The sequence below is a fragment of the Nuphar pumila genome, chromosome 1 (assembly GCF_984573655.1).
Source record: "Nuphar pumila chromosome 1, dmNupPumi1.hap1.1, whole genome shotgun sequence".
NCBI lineage: Eukaryota > Viridiplantae > Streptophyta > Magnoliopsida > Nymphaeales > Nymphaeaceae > Nuphar > Nuphar pumila.
Genome location: NC_143249.1, coordinates 12,961,905 through 12,976,235, shown reverse-complemented (window position 1 = coordinate 12,976,235; position 14,331 = coordinate 12,961,905).

The window sequence follows — 14,331 nt, the reverse complement described above, 5'->3', positions numbered from 1 at the left end:
ATCCAAGGTGTGGTTTTTAGTTAATAAACAACATTAAACACATGTATATGTTTAGATTAAGCAAAATACACATACAAGTATGTTTTGTAAAGGACTCTATTGTCAAGAATAACATTAATCAAAATTCATGAAAAGCAACAATAATGGAGTGATTGTTGTATGCATGAGAAAAAACTTGCATACTATAGGTTATTGCCCCTGAAAGAACTATACAAAGGTACATCAAACAACGTTCTTTCAAGTGAAGAAGTATAAAAGAAAGCATATATCTGGTGAATCATTGGACAATCTTTGAGTGAAAAAAATGTCGGACGTATGAATTACAAGTGTTATTCGCAAATGTATGTATAATAACCCGAAAATGACTCCAAGAGAAATCATCAATGATATTAATCGCGATGAAGGTGAAGAGATTAGTTATAAACAAGAATGACATAGACATGAATACACGAATGAAGATAAATGGTCTTAAACATAGATATGCATCACCCCTGAATCAACTATTTTTTTAATAAATGCAAAAAATACTAAAAAACCTTTTTTAATATTTTTAAATATTATTTTAATGGTTTTAACACATGTCACATTCTGATTGACAGGTAATGCTTTTTTATTATTTTTTGGCTGATACCTAACGATTCACTTGAGTATCGGTATCAGCTGGCTTGTCATCTAATTGATTTATACTTCACTATAGGCTGTACTTTATTAAGAATATTTCATGTGTAGGCATATATTTTTTCATTCATGTGATCCCATTTTGGTATTAGCTTTACCACATGCTGTAATTTTTAACATCTCCGTGATTTTAAAGGTAAAACAATTCATTTAAGGAATATATATTGTAACGATGGTTCTAGCATTGTATTTGAATTGCAGGCGCAACACCAAAAAACATTGTGAAAGAAATGAGCATAGAGGGCCTCACAATTCGTCATGTGAAGAGTCATCTTCAGGTGTGCTTCTTATAATCATAAATTGCATATTTTTCCTATGGATGCCATTGGTATAGATATTAGTCAAATGCCAACATAAGCCTTTAGATTTTGTACGTACTTTTAATAGTCAGATAAAATGGCTGTAAATGATAATGGGGGTTTTCACAACTGAATTAATCCAGAATCCATTTTTTCTGGATCAAATAAAACAAAAATCCCATGTTCAACTAAGCTGTGCTGCATGTCAAGTTAGATGTATAATGGAGTTATTTTGATTGAGATCTCATTTGACTTGGGAACGAGGGTCCTAATCTAACAATCTTAATTGTGATGAATTAGTATTTAGTTGTTAATTATATATTGATAAACTGTTTGACTTGGGACCAGTGTCCTAATCTAGTAAGATAGAGGTAAAATATATATGATCAAATCTGTCTCATTTACATCCTTAATGTTCATTTTGCTTTAAAACTTATTTTGTTGTTCATAACCTACTGTATTAGTAGATGGCACATTGTTACGATTAGCCTCAAGAAAGGAAGATTGAGAACAAGCTTTTGTTTGCATCTCTGACACTGGTTTATAATTAGAGATAAGTTTTAAAAGTTTGCTTCATCTTAGCACTAAACTGCCATCTTTTTTTTTTCAAACAGAAATATCGATTGCAACAAATCAAGGACAAGAAGGTTCATGATACTTTTTGTTATTATGGTATGTCAAGCTAACCTCCCCCCCCCCCCCCCCCCCTCCCCCTCTTTCTTCCTGTATTTTTCATTGATATATAACTTAATTTCTTGGACCATCTATTATTTCAAGTGAGAACCTTACAGATAGGTTTTAAATTGGCAAAATCACTTGATCACCACAAGAAAGCCCTATATTCTGTACATGACATTGTTAGTATGCTAAAATCTGGTACCCTCTCCAGGCTTTAGATTTGGCCTTAACGGGAGTGAATACTGAGTGTTACAGGTCTTGGCTGATCCAAGGTCTAATTGAGTCAATCTACCTTATGACTCGTCTGCCTTTATCTACTCAAACTAATCCATAATCAACTCAAACTAATCCATATGAGTTTGTCAACAATTTCCAGATGAGCCAACTCATGGTCAAGCTTTTGGCTTGGTAGTATTCACTTGAGAGAGAGAGAGAGATGTTTTGGAAGGCTGAAGCTAAAGAGATTATTTTTCAAAATGAAAAAAATATATATTCATTTAGGAAAGAATCTTGTCCAATAGCTAGTATTTTATTTTCAATCTCATGTATATGAGGTCACAAATCATCCCCAACTTCAGAAAGCAGATTGATTACTTGGCTGAGTGCTTTGCAAAGGTACTCTCAACCGAGTGAGTGGATGTCACGCTGGGTTGCAAACGGGGCGGATTCAGAATGAGGTTTTTGCAGATTTTAGCTGTACCAGATCCGGATCCCAACTCCCCAATGTATTTTCTGATCCAAAAGCCTAACCGTTTGCATCCCTCCCCCCTCCTCTCAAATGAGGTGCATCATGGATGTGTGGCATCTAGTGTTGTAGAGCAGATCAGGTGATTTGATTTGACATCTTCACCGTCCACTGCTTCACTTCACATCCCACTGCTCGGGGGGGGGGAGGGACATATAACCTTCTTTGTGGTGTATGTTCGCCCCCGATGATTCACTGAATCCCACGTCTGTGTTCGGGGCTTTGAATGAGCACCACGTATACAAGCACATGGGGCTCGTATTCCTGTGTATGTTGACATAACTTTGCATTGGACTCTGGTGTTGTTGCAAAGACTTAAGTACCCTTTCTTGCTATTCTTCTCATAAAGTGATGGTTTGAGAAAATGACAAAAATATCTTTCATTCAAAAAAGAAAAAACAAACAGTTCAAAAAAAGGACAAACATGTCCTCCATCTAGAAAGTCGAGGATGATGTTGACTCTTCAAAGTCTTCTTCTTCTTTCTCTGTTCAAAAAAAGGACAAACATGTCCTCCATCAAGAAAGTCGAGGATGATGTTGACTCTTCAAAGTCTTCTTCTTCTTTCTCCGTAAAACACTGTAAAACTCTCTCTCTCTCTCTCTAGAGAAGAAATCAAGGGAAGCAAAGAGTTCTCCCTGGAGAAGGCCATGAACATCAACCCTCTCACACTCTCTCCCTTCTCTCTCTACTTTTGTGCCTGATTTAGAGTTTTTGCCCTTACAGGAGGGGGGTCCGGGGGCTCCCCCCCGGCGCGGATCCCGCTGCGCGGTCAGCGGGCGGGGGTCTAAGGGGGGCAGCGCCTTCCGGACCAAATTTTTTTTGGGCCTTCCAACAATGATTTGTAGTATTATCGGGCTTTCTTACAGCAATTTGTAGTATTTTTGAGTCTCAAACGAAACGCTATAGTGATTTGCGGAAGACACTACAAATCACAAATTGCTATAGCGATTTGTAGTGTCTTCCATAAATCGCTATAGCGATTTGTAGTGTTTTCCGCAAATCACTATAGCGATTTGTAGTGTCTTCCGCAAATCGCTATAGCGATTTGTAGATTCTTCTGCAAATCGCTATAGCGATTTGTAGTGTCTTCCGCAAATCACTGTGTCTTTGTCACCACGATACCCTGTGCATTTTTTGACCACGACACCCGAGACCCGTGTCGGGGGGAGCCCCCGGACCCCCCTCCTGTAAGGGCAAAAACTCTAAATCAGGCTCCACAACGAATCAAGTTGAACGATGCTACCAACGCTGGGAGGATCCCCCAAACCCTCCTCCTATAAGGGCAAAAACTCTAAATCAAGCTCCACAATGAATCAAGTTGAACGATGCTATCCACGCTGAGAGGAGCCCCCAAACCTCACTCCTATAAGGATAAAAACTCTGAATCAGACTCCACAACTCATCAAGTTGAATGATGCTACCCACGCTGGGAGGAGCCCTCAGACCCCCCTTTCTGTAAGGGTAAAAACTCTGAATCAGACTCCACAACTCTTCAAGTTGAATGATGTTACCCACGTTGGGAGGAGCCCCCAAACCCCTCTCCTGTAAGGAAAAAACTTTGAATCAGGCTCCACAACGAATCAAGTTGAATGATGCTACCCACGCTGGGAGGAGCCCCCAAACCCTCCTCTTGTAAGGGTAAAAACTCTGAATCAGTGTCTACAACTCATTTAGTTGAATGATGCTACCCACGCTGGGAGGTGCCCCCAAACCCTCCTCCTGTAAGGGTAAAAACTCTGAATCAGGATCTACAACTCATTTAGTTGAATGATGCTACCCACGCTGGGAGGAGCCCCCAAACCCTCCTCCTGTAAGGGTAAAAACTCTGAATCAGGTTCCACAACAGTCAATGTGCAGGTCAGTCGGTGCTTGATGGAGCAATGTAAGATCTTTTTTTGGAAGTGCATAGAAGCAGAAAGAGAAGGGAGAGAGAGAGAGTGAGAGGGTTGATGTTCATGGCCTCCTCCACGGGAGATTTCTTTCTCAGATAATCCTGTAGTGCAGAGACTGGGTCTTAAATAATCATCTTCGGGGCACTTAAGTCTTTACAACCACTCATTTTCAAGAATCGTTATTTTTTTTTGCACCAATGGAGGAGAGGGTACTTAAGTCTTTGCAATCGCATCAAACTCCAATGCCAATTAATGCTGACAAACATGGGGATACGAGACGCACATGCTTACATAAGTGGTGCTCTTTGGGACCCCCGAACATGAGATGTAGCTAACTGCTCTGTTCGGGGGGGGGGGGGGGGGGGACATATAACCTGCTTTGTCCCACAAGGACCTCATGGTCCTTGTGTACGTTGTGGACGGTGAGGATGCCAAATCACTTTTCAGATCACTTGATCTGCTCTCCTTTGCCAGGCACTCGGTCTGATGATCACTGGATCTCCTCTTCTAATCTCATATAAGAGATTATATTACAGCAGCTGAAAAAACTTGTATAAAATTGAGATACCTGCCCTCTCTTGCCACCCCCAGTTCCAAAACTTTAGTTCATGTGCTTATAAGTGCTTCCCTCATCTGAGTAGGACTGATAAACCAGCCAAACAAACTGAATACATGGTGTTCAAGCTCAGCTCATTCTTGTAGCAAGCTGAGCCCAACTCAAGCTCATGACGAGCCCAGGTTAGATGAGCCGAGCTCATGCTGACTCATTTGACAAAAACATCTTTTTCAAAAATTTAAAAATTGTGGATTTTTAACTATAGATTAACTGAGTCAAACGCAAATTGGCTCATTTACAAAGTAAATAAATTATTTCAAAGAGAAAAGTAATTGGATTTGAACTCTAAACATATTGCTTGCATGCCAAAACACTTCAACCATCTACACTCAATGATATAAAGTATATGTAAGGTTGAGGATTTTACCAACCGAAAGCCATGCCAATATGCAGTCGGTGATGGCGGATTTTTCCTTGGCCTAGCCAAAAAAAAAAAAAGACTAGCTCTCTTAGCATTAGTCGGTTAATACAATGATGAATCCATTTGATTATCCTTAGGGCTTTGTGTTCCATCCACAGGTTCAGGCAGCTCAGAAAGGCAAAGTGTATTTGGAATATGCCAACCAGTTTCTATGCACCTAGGCACCAACCTGTAAGTAAGATCTGCCATCTTTTCATTTTACTGTTCACATGTCTGTCCACATGTGAAAGCCTGCTAGTAAGTAGCTGTGGCGACACTACTTCAAATTGTGGGAGATTATTTTTTAAAAGAAAAAAAAATGATGGGAGGTTACATCAATAGGGGACAACAATTTATGGAGCCTATCAGACCACTTAATGAAATGCAAAGTTGGTCTTCACGCATGATGCCATTATCGCAGAGAAATCAGTAAGTGGGCTCTGCCATCTCCCCCTTTTCCCTTTTGCTTGTCTTCATGTATTTGTGTGCATGTGAAAGTATGTTAGATAATCAGCCCCGAGGGGTTTGCCGCAGTGGAGGAGGCATTGGTCACTAGGCAGGTGGCCAGGGTTCCATTCCCATTTGCCAGTCCAGGGCAAGGGTTAAGCCTTTTCTCAGGCCGAAGCTTGGCAATTCCCTGAGGTGAAGAGGATGTGACATGGGTTTACACAGTCGGGACAGCGACCGTAAGTACAGCAGGCTTAGCCAGCGCAACTAGTCTCTGATCCCGAGGGTGGTTTTCCCATCCTTCATTAGAACAAAAAATGCGTGCTAGATAGTCAGCACATCACCTTTTAACTGGTGGGATATTATGGTAACAGGGGACACCACTCAGGAGCACCAGTCAGACTCCAAAATGAAGTGCAAACCTTTGTAGAGGATGATGAGGTGCATTTTTTCTCACCTGGCTATCTCTATTAGAAAATTTTCTGTATTGAACTATATTAACTGCAACTCTTTGGAAGTTGTTTCCTAGCTGGAGATCCGTTTTGCATTAATTGCTGCTAGTGATGTTAAAACCAGGCTCACAGATATCGGCCATTTTAGAATTTATGGCAAGATTTTCAAAGACCGATAAAATCCTGACAAAACTTGATATTTTCAAAATATCACACATTTTGGATTTTATGTGATTGATATCTTATATTTTATATATTTTTAAAATCTAAATATACCAGCATTTTCTCATGTTTTTTTAGAAAAACAATTTTTTAATTTACTGAGAAAATCACGATAAGAAGATTTTGTGACAATGGTTAACACCCATTTCAGATGTCGCTTAATATTGAATCAATAATAACAGATGGATGTATCGGAGTTCTATAGACTTTTTAATCTTATTTTATATTGGCTTTACCTTTATTCTGTTACCACCGCAGAGTCGCCCGCGTGGCTAGTAGGGTGGTTGTGAAGGTGTTGAGTTGAAGGCTCCGGATCAAACCCCGCTGGCACAAGGGTGTGCTTAGCTTTCAGAGGTGGGCTACGTATGGCAGGGTGGTTGTGGGGCGCTACCCGGTGTTTTCCCTACCTTAGGCAAGGGTTTCTTGTCATAAAAAAAAAAGACTTTACCCTTGATCCGAGAGCCCTTCCACACTGGGAGCTAATCAGATCGGAGAGGGGCTTATCAAATGAAGGCAACAAAGTTGGTGAATTTTCAAATAAATATCCTTAACCCAGGGCCAACCTATATGTTTAATGCCAATGATTGCAAATCCATACATTTCATCACATCATACTAGGTAACTTGTCTATTATGTCCCAGTTATCTCAAGACCATGTCCAAAAGCTCATGAACCGGCCTGGCCCGTGCAATTGGACCAGTTATATATAAAATCCATTTATTAGAATAGAGGTAAAACAACCATGGTTTGTTACATGACACGGGACGACCATAGTTCGAAACCTACTGAGATCATCCCTTGCTGCAAGGTCAACGCTGGGTGTACTCCTGATCGGTAAGCAGGATGGACCTCTTTGCAAGGGTGTCACCAACCCGAGACCTGCCAATGTAAGGTCTGTGATAAGGTTTTGTCTTGGACTATAGGGAAAACAAAAGGAATAGTGGTAAAACATAAAACTTGTTACACCTTTGACTAATACAGTACTGTTACAGCCACAGTTCTCTCGATACAAGTCATGGTTGCAGTGTGTCCAGCCACTGAGCCAACTTGAGTTGAGAGTTGTCTTGGCATGACTGGTGGCAGACCTGAGTTAGCTCATTGAGTGCATTGTGCCTCCAACCATGCTTGAAAGTTTTTGCAGCAACTGAACTATTCTTTGATCGTTCTGTTTTGTTTGAAATTGCCATGGTTCCAGCTCCGGATGCACCTCCTGACCCCTCCGGCTGCAGAAGAACAACACTATGATTCTATGATGAAGACTGTGGGCAGCATGGCACCTAGAAATGCAAGCACTCTGAGACTTCAAACACCAAAAAGCAATGCATCAGGTCACCAGTTGCAGCAGATATGGACATGCCCAGATGTGGGCCGGTTATGGTAATATTATGCAGTTTGGACCCCATCTGCAGGGCACACCATTGAGATCAGTTTTGTGTTTGTTGGCCTCAATTGTGCCGTTTAGTTACCATTTTTCATGTGCACTGTCCTGTTAAGGCTTTCTAGCTAAGAGATGAGAGGCAAAAAACAAAGATAAGGCCATAAGGGCCACAAATATAGATAGTGTTGTGTGTGAATGTATAAGGTGGAATAGCATGCCGGCCTCCCAACTGTTAGAAATGAACATCTCATTCATATCTGTCTTGTTAGTAATTATAGTATTGTAAAGTGTGTATTTTGGTTGAGGATGTATACAAAACAAATGGGTCTAGTTGTGCAGAATTAGGGGTATATATGAAGGAGATTTTTCATTGAAAAATACTATAAAATGGTATGCTGATTTTCTTTGTTTTTATTTTTCATCTTGATAGCAAGTTGAGGGTGCGTGTCTGTGTATGTTTTTAAAATTTATACATAATTTAACTTTAGATAACTTTTAACATAGTTCATAATTTTGACTTTGGGAACTTTGTAGGATTAACATGCTTTGCTTTGTCCATGTTGAACCTCTCAAGAACCTTTCTGATATACTTCTCTTGCGATAACCAGATCAGCCCATGTGATCTGTCACGAACGATTCTCATCCCAAGAATCTGCTTTATTGGACCTAAATCCTTCATGGCAAAGGTCTCACTCAGCTCCAACTTTAACTTGTTTATCCTGCTGATATCTTGGCCCACAATCAGCATATCATCCACATAAAGCAAAAGAATGGTAAAATTATCATTTGAAAATTTCTTCACAAACACATAATGGTCTGCGGAGGTTCTTGAATATCTATGCTCAGTTATAAATGAATCAAACTTCCTATACCACTGCCTTGGTACTTGCTTCAATCCATACAAGTTCTTCTTCAACTTGCTCTTTACCCTTGTCAATGAAGCCCTCAAGTTGCTTCATATAAATTTCTTCTTCCAAGTCACTATGCAGAAATGCAGTCTTCACATCAAGCTGCTCAACTTTCAAATTCATGCTTGCAGCTATACTGAGCACAGTTCGGATGGAGGACATCTTTACAACTGGTGAAAAGATTTCATCAAAATCAACTCCCTTTATCAAGATTTCATCACTACAAGTCGTGCCTTGTATCTAGGTTGAGAGTTGATCCCATCAGTCTTCTACCTGAAGACCCACTTGTTCTTCAACACCTTCTTTCCTTTAGGTGTCTTTACCAGATCAAAGGTGTGATTCTCATGCAATGAATTCATTTCCTCTTTCATTGCCTTAAGCCACTCAGTTTGGTTTTCATCCTCTAAAACTTCTTCAAAAGTTTCTAGCTCACCTTGATCTGTAATCATCACATGCTCATTCGATGAGTATTTTTTGGATGGTTGTTTCTCTCTGGTAGTCCTCCTTATCGGAGTCTGAGGAGGTGACTCTTGGGGTGTTGACTCTCTCTCAATTTCTGTCTCATCATATCCTTTATCTGCCTCATTATCAGGAAGTGACATCTTCTTCACGAAATCCTGAACAGCCGGTGCATCAAAGGAATCTAAGTCAACAAGATCATCTTTACTGTACTCTGATGGCTCAGACTTACCAATGTCTTCAATGGTCTGATCTTTCAAGAAAACAACATCTCGACTTCTGATTACCTTCTTATCAACAAGGTCATAGAGTCTATAGCCAAATTCTTTATATCCATAGCCAAGGAATATGCATTGTTTGACTTTTGGATCAAGCTTGGACCTCTCTTTCTTCAGAACATGAATAAAAGCTATGCAGCTGAACACTCTTAAGTGTCCATAGGAAGGTTCTTTCCTTGTTCAAACTTTCTCTGAAACATTTCTTCAAGGGGATAGAAGGAGACAAGTTGATAAGATCAACTGTTGTCCTCATTGCCTCACCCTAGAAAGATCTTGGCAATTTAGAGTGTGCCAGCAGACATCTGACTCTCTCAAGGATGATGCGATTATTTCTCTCAGCAACCCCATTCTGTTGAGGTGTCATCCTCACAGTCCTTTCATGCTTGATGCCATGATTAATGCAATACTGATCAAATGACCCAATGTATTCGCGACCATTATCCGAGCGAACACACTTCAACTGTCTGCGAGTTTTTCTTTCAGTTATGACCTGAAAATGCTTGAATACATCTAGAACTTGGTCTTTAGTTCTTAGTGTATAAGCCTAAACTTTCCTAGAGTGATCATCAATGAAGGTCACAAAGTACAATGCACCACCAAGTGTCTTGACCTTCAAAGGTCCACAGACATCAGAATATACAAGATCTAGAACATGAGATTTTCTAGATGCAATGCTTCTATGGAAAGAAACTCTGTTCTGTTTACCATGGAAGCAATGAACACAAGGTTCTAAAGATGTACCTGCTACACCTACTAGGAGCTCTTTCTTAACTAGGACTTGCAGTCCCTTCTCGCTCATATGTCTGAGCTTTCTATGCCATATCTCTATGGATGAGTCAGTCTCCACAACATTCACAACATTCTTGCAGATCTTCGCTTACAAAGTATAGAGGGAGTAGGTCTTAGTTTCTCTTGCTACCACCAAGGAACCCTTGGTTAACTTCCACCTTCCATCACTGAAGGTGTTGTTATAACCCTCATCATCCAACTTTTCGGTAGAAATCAGATTCAGTCGGATGTCTAGTACATGTCTCACATCTTTTAGCAATAATTTGTAGCCAACGTTTATTTCCAAGCAAATATCGCCAATGCCAACAATCTTCGACACGTCTTCATTTCTCATTCGAACATTCCTGAAATCACCTTGCGAGTAGGAAGTGAAGAAATCAGCCAATGAGGTAACATAAAATGAAGCTCCAAAGTTAATAACCCAATCGGTCTCTTGATCGATCAGATTGATGCTAGTGTCATTATAGATAACCATGAGTTCTCCATATGTGACTGCGACTATGGCACTTTGCTTTTCTTCTGAGCTCTTCTCTTTGCTCTGCTCCTTGAACTTGATCTTCCTGCACTCCCGCTTCATATGCCCTTTCTTGTGGCAATAATAATACTCGACATCTTTCTTTGAGCTCGAGTGTGAGTGGTCTATGGATTTGTCACGGTAGTGCGGAGCCTTGCTGTTACTCCTGCTTCTCCTTCGATTTTTAATCACAAGTGCATCAGAGGTAGAAGGACCTGATGACTTTCTTCTCGTCTCTTCATTCAGAAGACTACTAGTAACTTAGCATATTGTTATCGTTCCATCAGGTGCAGAGTTACTGACTGAGACCACCAAGGTTTTCCAACTCTTAGGAAGGGAACTAAGGAGCAACAAGGCTTGCAACTCATCATTAAAAGTGATTTTCATTGTAGCCAACTGATTTACAATGCTTTTAATCTCATTTAAATGCTCTACAATAGAGCTGCCCTCCTTGTATTTGAGATTCATAAGCTTTCGAAATAGAAAGGTCTTATTCACTGCCGTCTTTCTATCATAAAGACTTTCCAGTTTGGTCCAAAGACCATGCGCCAAAGTTTTTGTGGATACATGATGAAAGATACTATCATCTATCCATTACTGAATGAAACCGACAGCCTTTCGGTCTAGCTTTCTTCATTTGTCATCTTTCATCTCTTCTAGTTTGCTGCTATCACCCTTTATAGGTTCATCTAGATCTTTACAAACCAAAAGGTCTTCCATTTTTGTTTTTCATGTAATCCAGTTTGTGCCATTCAAACTGATCATGCAACCGACTTTGTTCTCCATGACTCACACACAAATATATGACGAATTGAGACTAGAAACCAAAGCTCTTATACCAGATGCTGGGGTTAAAACAGACGTACTAGGTCTTCCCACAAGTGTGAATCGATGAAAATAATAAAGCAATAACAGCGGAAGAAATAAAACCAAAACAAACCAACAACGAAAATAAAACAGCACACAACGATTTACGTGGTTTCCTCTCAATTGAGGTACGTCCATGGCGACCAATAGGTCAACAACTTCCACTTTCTTCAAATAAAGATTACAGAGTGGCCAAAATGCATAAGCCTTACAAACACAAAAGGTGTAACGAAATGAATAAGAAGATATACCTCACTGAGGAACAAAGAACGAATGATCTGAAGAACCAGTTTGACGAAGCTGTCCTGAAAGAAGTGTAGTAACACTTCTTGCTTTTGTTCACTTCACACCCTTTCGGTGCCCTAAAAAGAGTTTCTCACACCTTTTCCCTCTCTTCTGCTTCTTCTTTTGCTCTCTCATCCATCCCTTAAATAGAGGATGAGACCCGCATTTAATGTGGAAGACTAAACGTCTTGCACAACTTACAATGCGCCTGAAGCGCATTAGCACAAATCGCTATCCACCTGAAGCTACAAATCGCTATCCAACGACTACTACAAATCGCTATCCAGCGAGTACTGCAAATCGCTATTCAGGTTAAAGCACTCTTTACCAAATCGTTATCTACAAATCACTGATCCTCAAACTCTGAACATCTGAATCGTCATTTAGCTCAGAAGACTTCTACAAATCGATATCCAGCGAATACGAAAATCATCCGCAAGAAGATCAGGCGTCGTGCTTGGAATTCTGCAGCGATAATGAATGTGCATCAAACCAATGGATCCCACAAAGGAGGGAAACCCAACATGACTCTCTCTCTCTCTCTCTCTCTTGTGTGCGATGAGCAAATTATTTTTGCCCACCGATGCGCCTTTTCTATCTTTAAGAAGCAGTAAGATTCTATCTATAAGATCAGTGAAATCAAGCATGTATAACACGTAAGTTCAGACTAAAAAAAAATCTTCAAAATCACTGTTCATACAGGAGTTCATAGGATTTCAATGAGGATTGCATTGCCCATGAATATAGTGCTAAGGTGGCTGTCAACGAGTCAGATCTTAGCTGATAATGAAAATAATAATAAGGTTTACACCATATATAATTGCAAATTTCATTCTTGGAACTTTTGACGAGGGAAGATCTCGTGATATTGTAAAAAATCAAGTTTTTCTCAAAAATATCAAGAAAATATCACTATAAATGATATTTTTCAAAATAAGAAGATTTCTTTTTTTTTATGACGAAGGAACCCTCACCAAGAACGGGGTCACTTAACAGGCCCCCCTTCCTGTGATGTTCTGACCTGGCTCGTGATGGGCCCAGATAGTACATATCCTAATCAAGTCCGGTCTCAAACAAATATTTATTTGGAATTGGGTCAGAATCAAGTAGAAAATATAATAAGATCCAGGTACCCATTTTACTTTTTCACATGAAAAAAGGTTTTGTCTGTTTCAAATACGTCCAGTACCACCGAAGCTCAGACCCTACTCGGATGTGGAACTTAGTATTAGATCAGTCCTCAGCCGGCCCACTGTCAACGATGAAAAAAGCATGCACACACTGTTAATGGTGCTTCAGCCCTTCTTCTTAATTTTTTTCTTTTAATGGGTTGCCTTAAATGGGGTTAGAAGTTGGACTTCATCACATTATATTCTGGTTGGTGGCTTTCTTCATTTCTCAAACCACAATGTGATTTCTCTAATTTCAAATATTGTTAACAAGCTAGAACCTCGCATTTTTATGAGAAGGATTTTCATCCAAAAAGTGAAAAAAGGCACAGTTATAAAAACCGGCTGCTATGGCACGAATGAGGTGTACAAGCACCCACGTGGTTATGAAAAATCAGGACCATGAACCAGGACTCAGCATTTCAAGCACCAACTTTTGCAGGAGGATGAACAGGCACCATTGTAAACCTTGGCCACAGCCCGAGATGTAAGTGGGCCGGTTCGAGTCAGGTTTTCTCATACCCTGTCCTGTGTCGGGTCAACTTGAACTGATATGAGTCTGGATCAGGTTTAAATTTGGGTATCGTAATATTCACTCATATGGTCACCGAGGTCATGCATATGATAGTTCAAAAACAAATGGATCACGTAAATATTGGGTCAGAGATAGGTTTAGGTCTACAGACAATTCAGTGTTAGTTTAGTTTAGGCATAAACTGGGTAGGTTGCCAATTGAATTCAGTTAAAATAGGGTTAAGAAGGTTGATTTTTCTACAAAACCTCGAAATTTAACTGTAACTAGTGTTGGATAATGTGATTCGGATGATTTTAAATTAAATAGATAACATCATAAAACTAGAATTACATGCATATTCATGTAGGTTTTAAAATTATTCAAGTAGAAATTTCATTCTGTTTTTACCCGTTCAAATTTTAATCGGTTCAGGTTGTTAGTGATAGGTACAAATTGGTTCAGGTACAAACAGGATCAAGTAACAAACTGGGTTCAGGTTTGAGTCGGTTCAGGTGCATATTATTGTGACCAGTCACGATTCAGCTAAAAACAAGTCCAGATCTTAAACTTTATATCCAAGAATCGTACCATTCTTTAGGATGGGTCCATGTCTAATTTCTGACCCAACCCACTGGTTTATTAAATGCATCAAGTCATCATATTTCATAATCAAATTCAACCAGATTGGAAATACGGAAGAAAATGAATAATATATATCCTATTGAGAATTCAGATTCTGA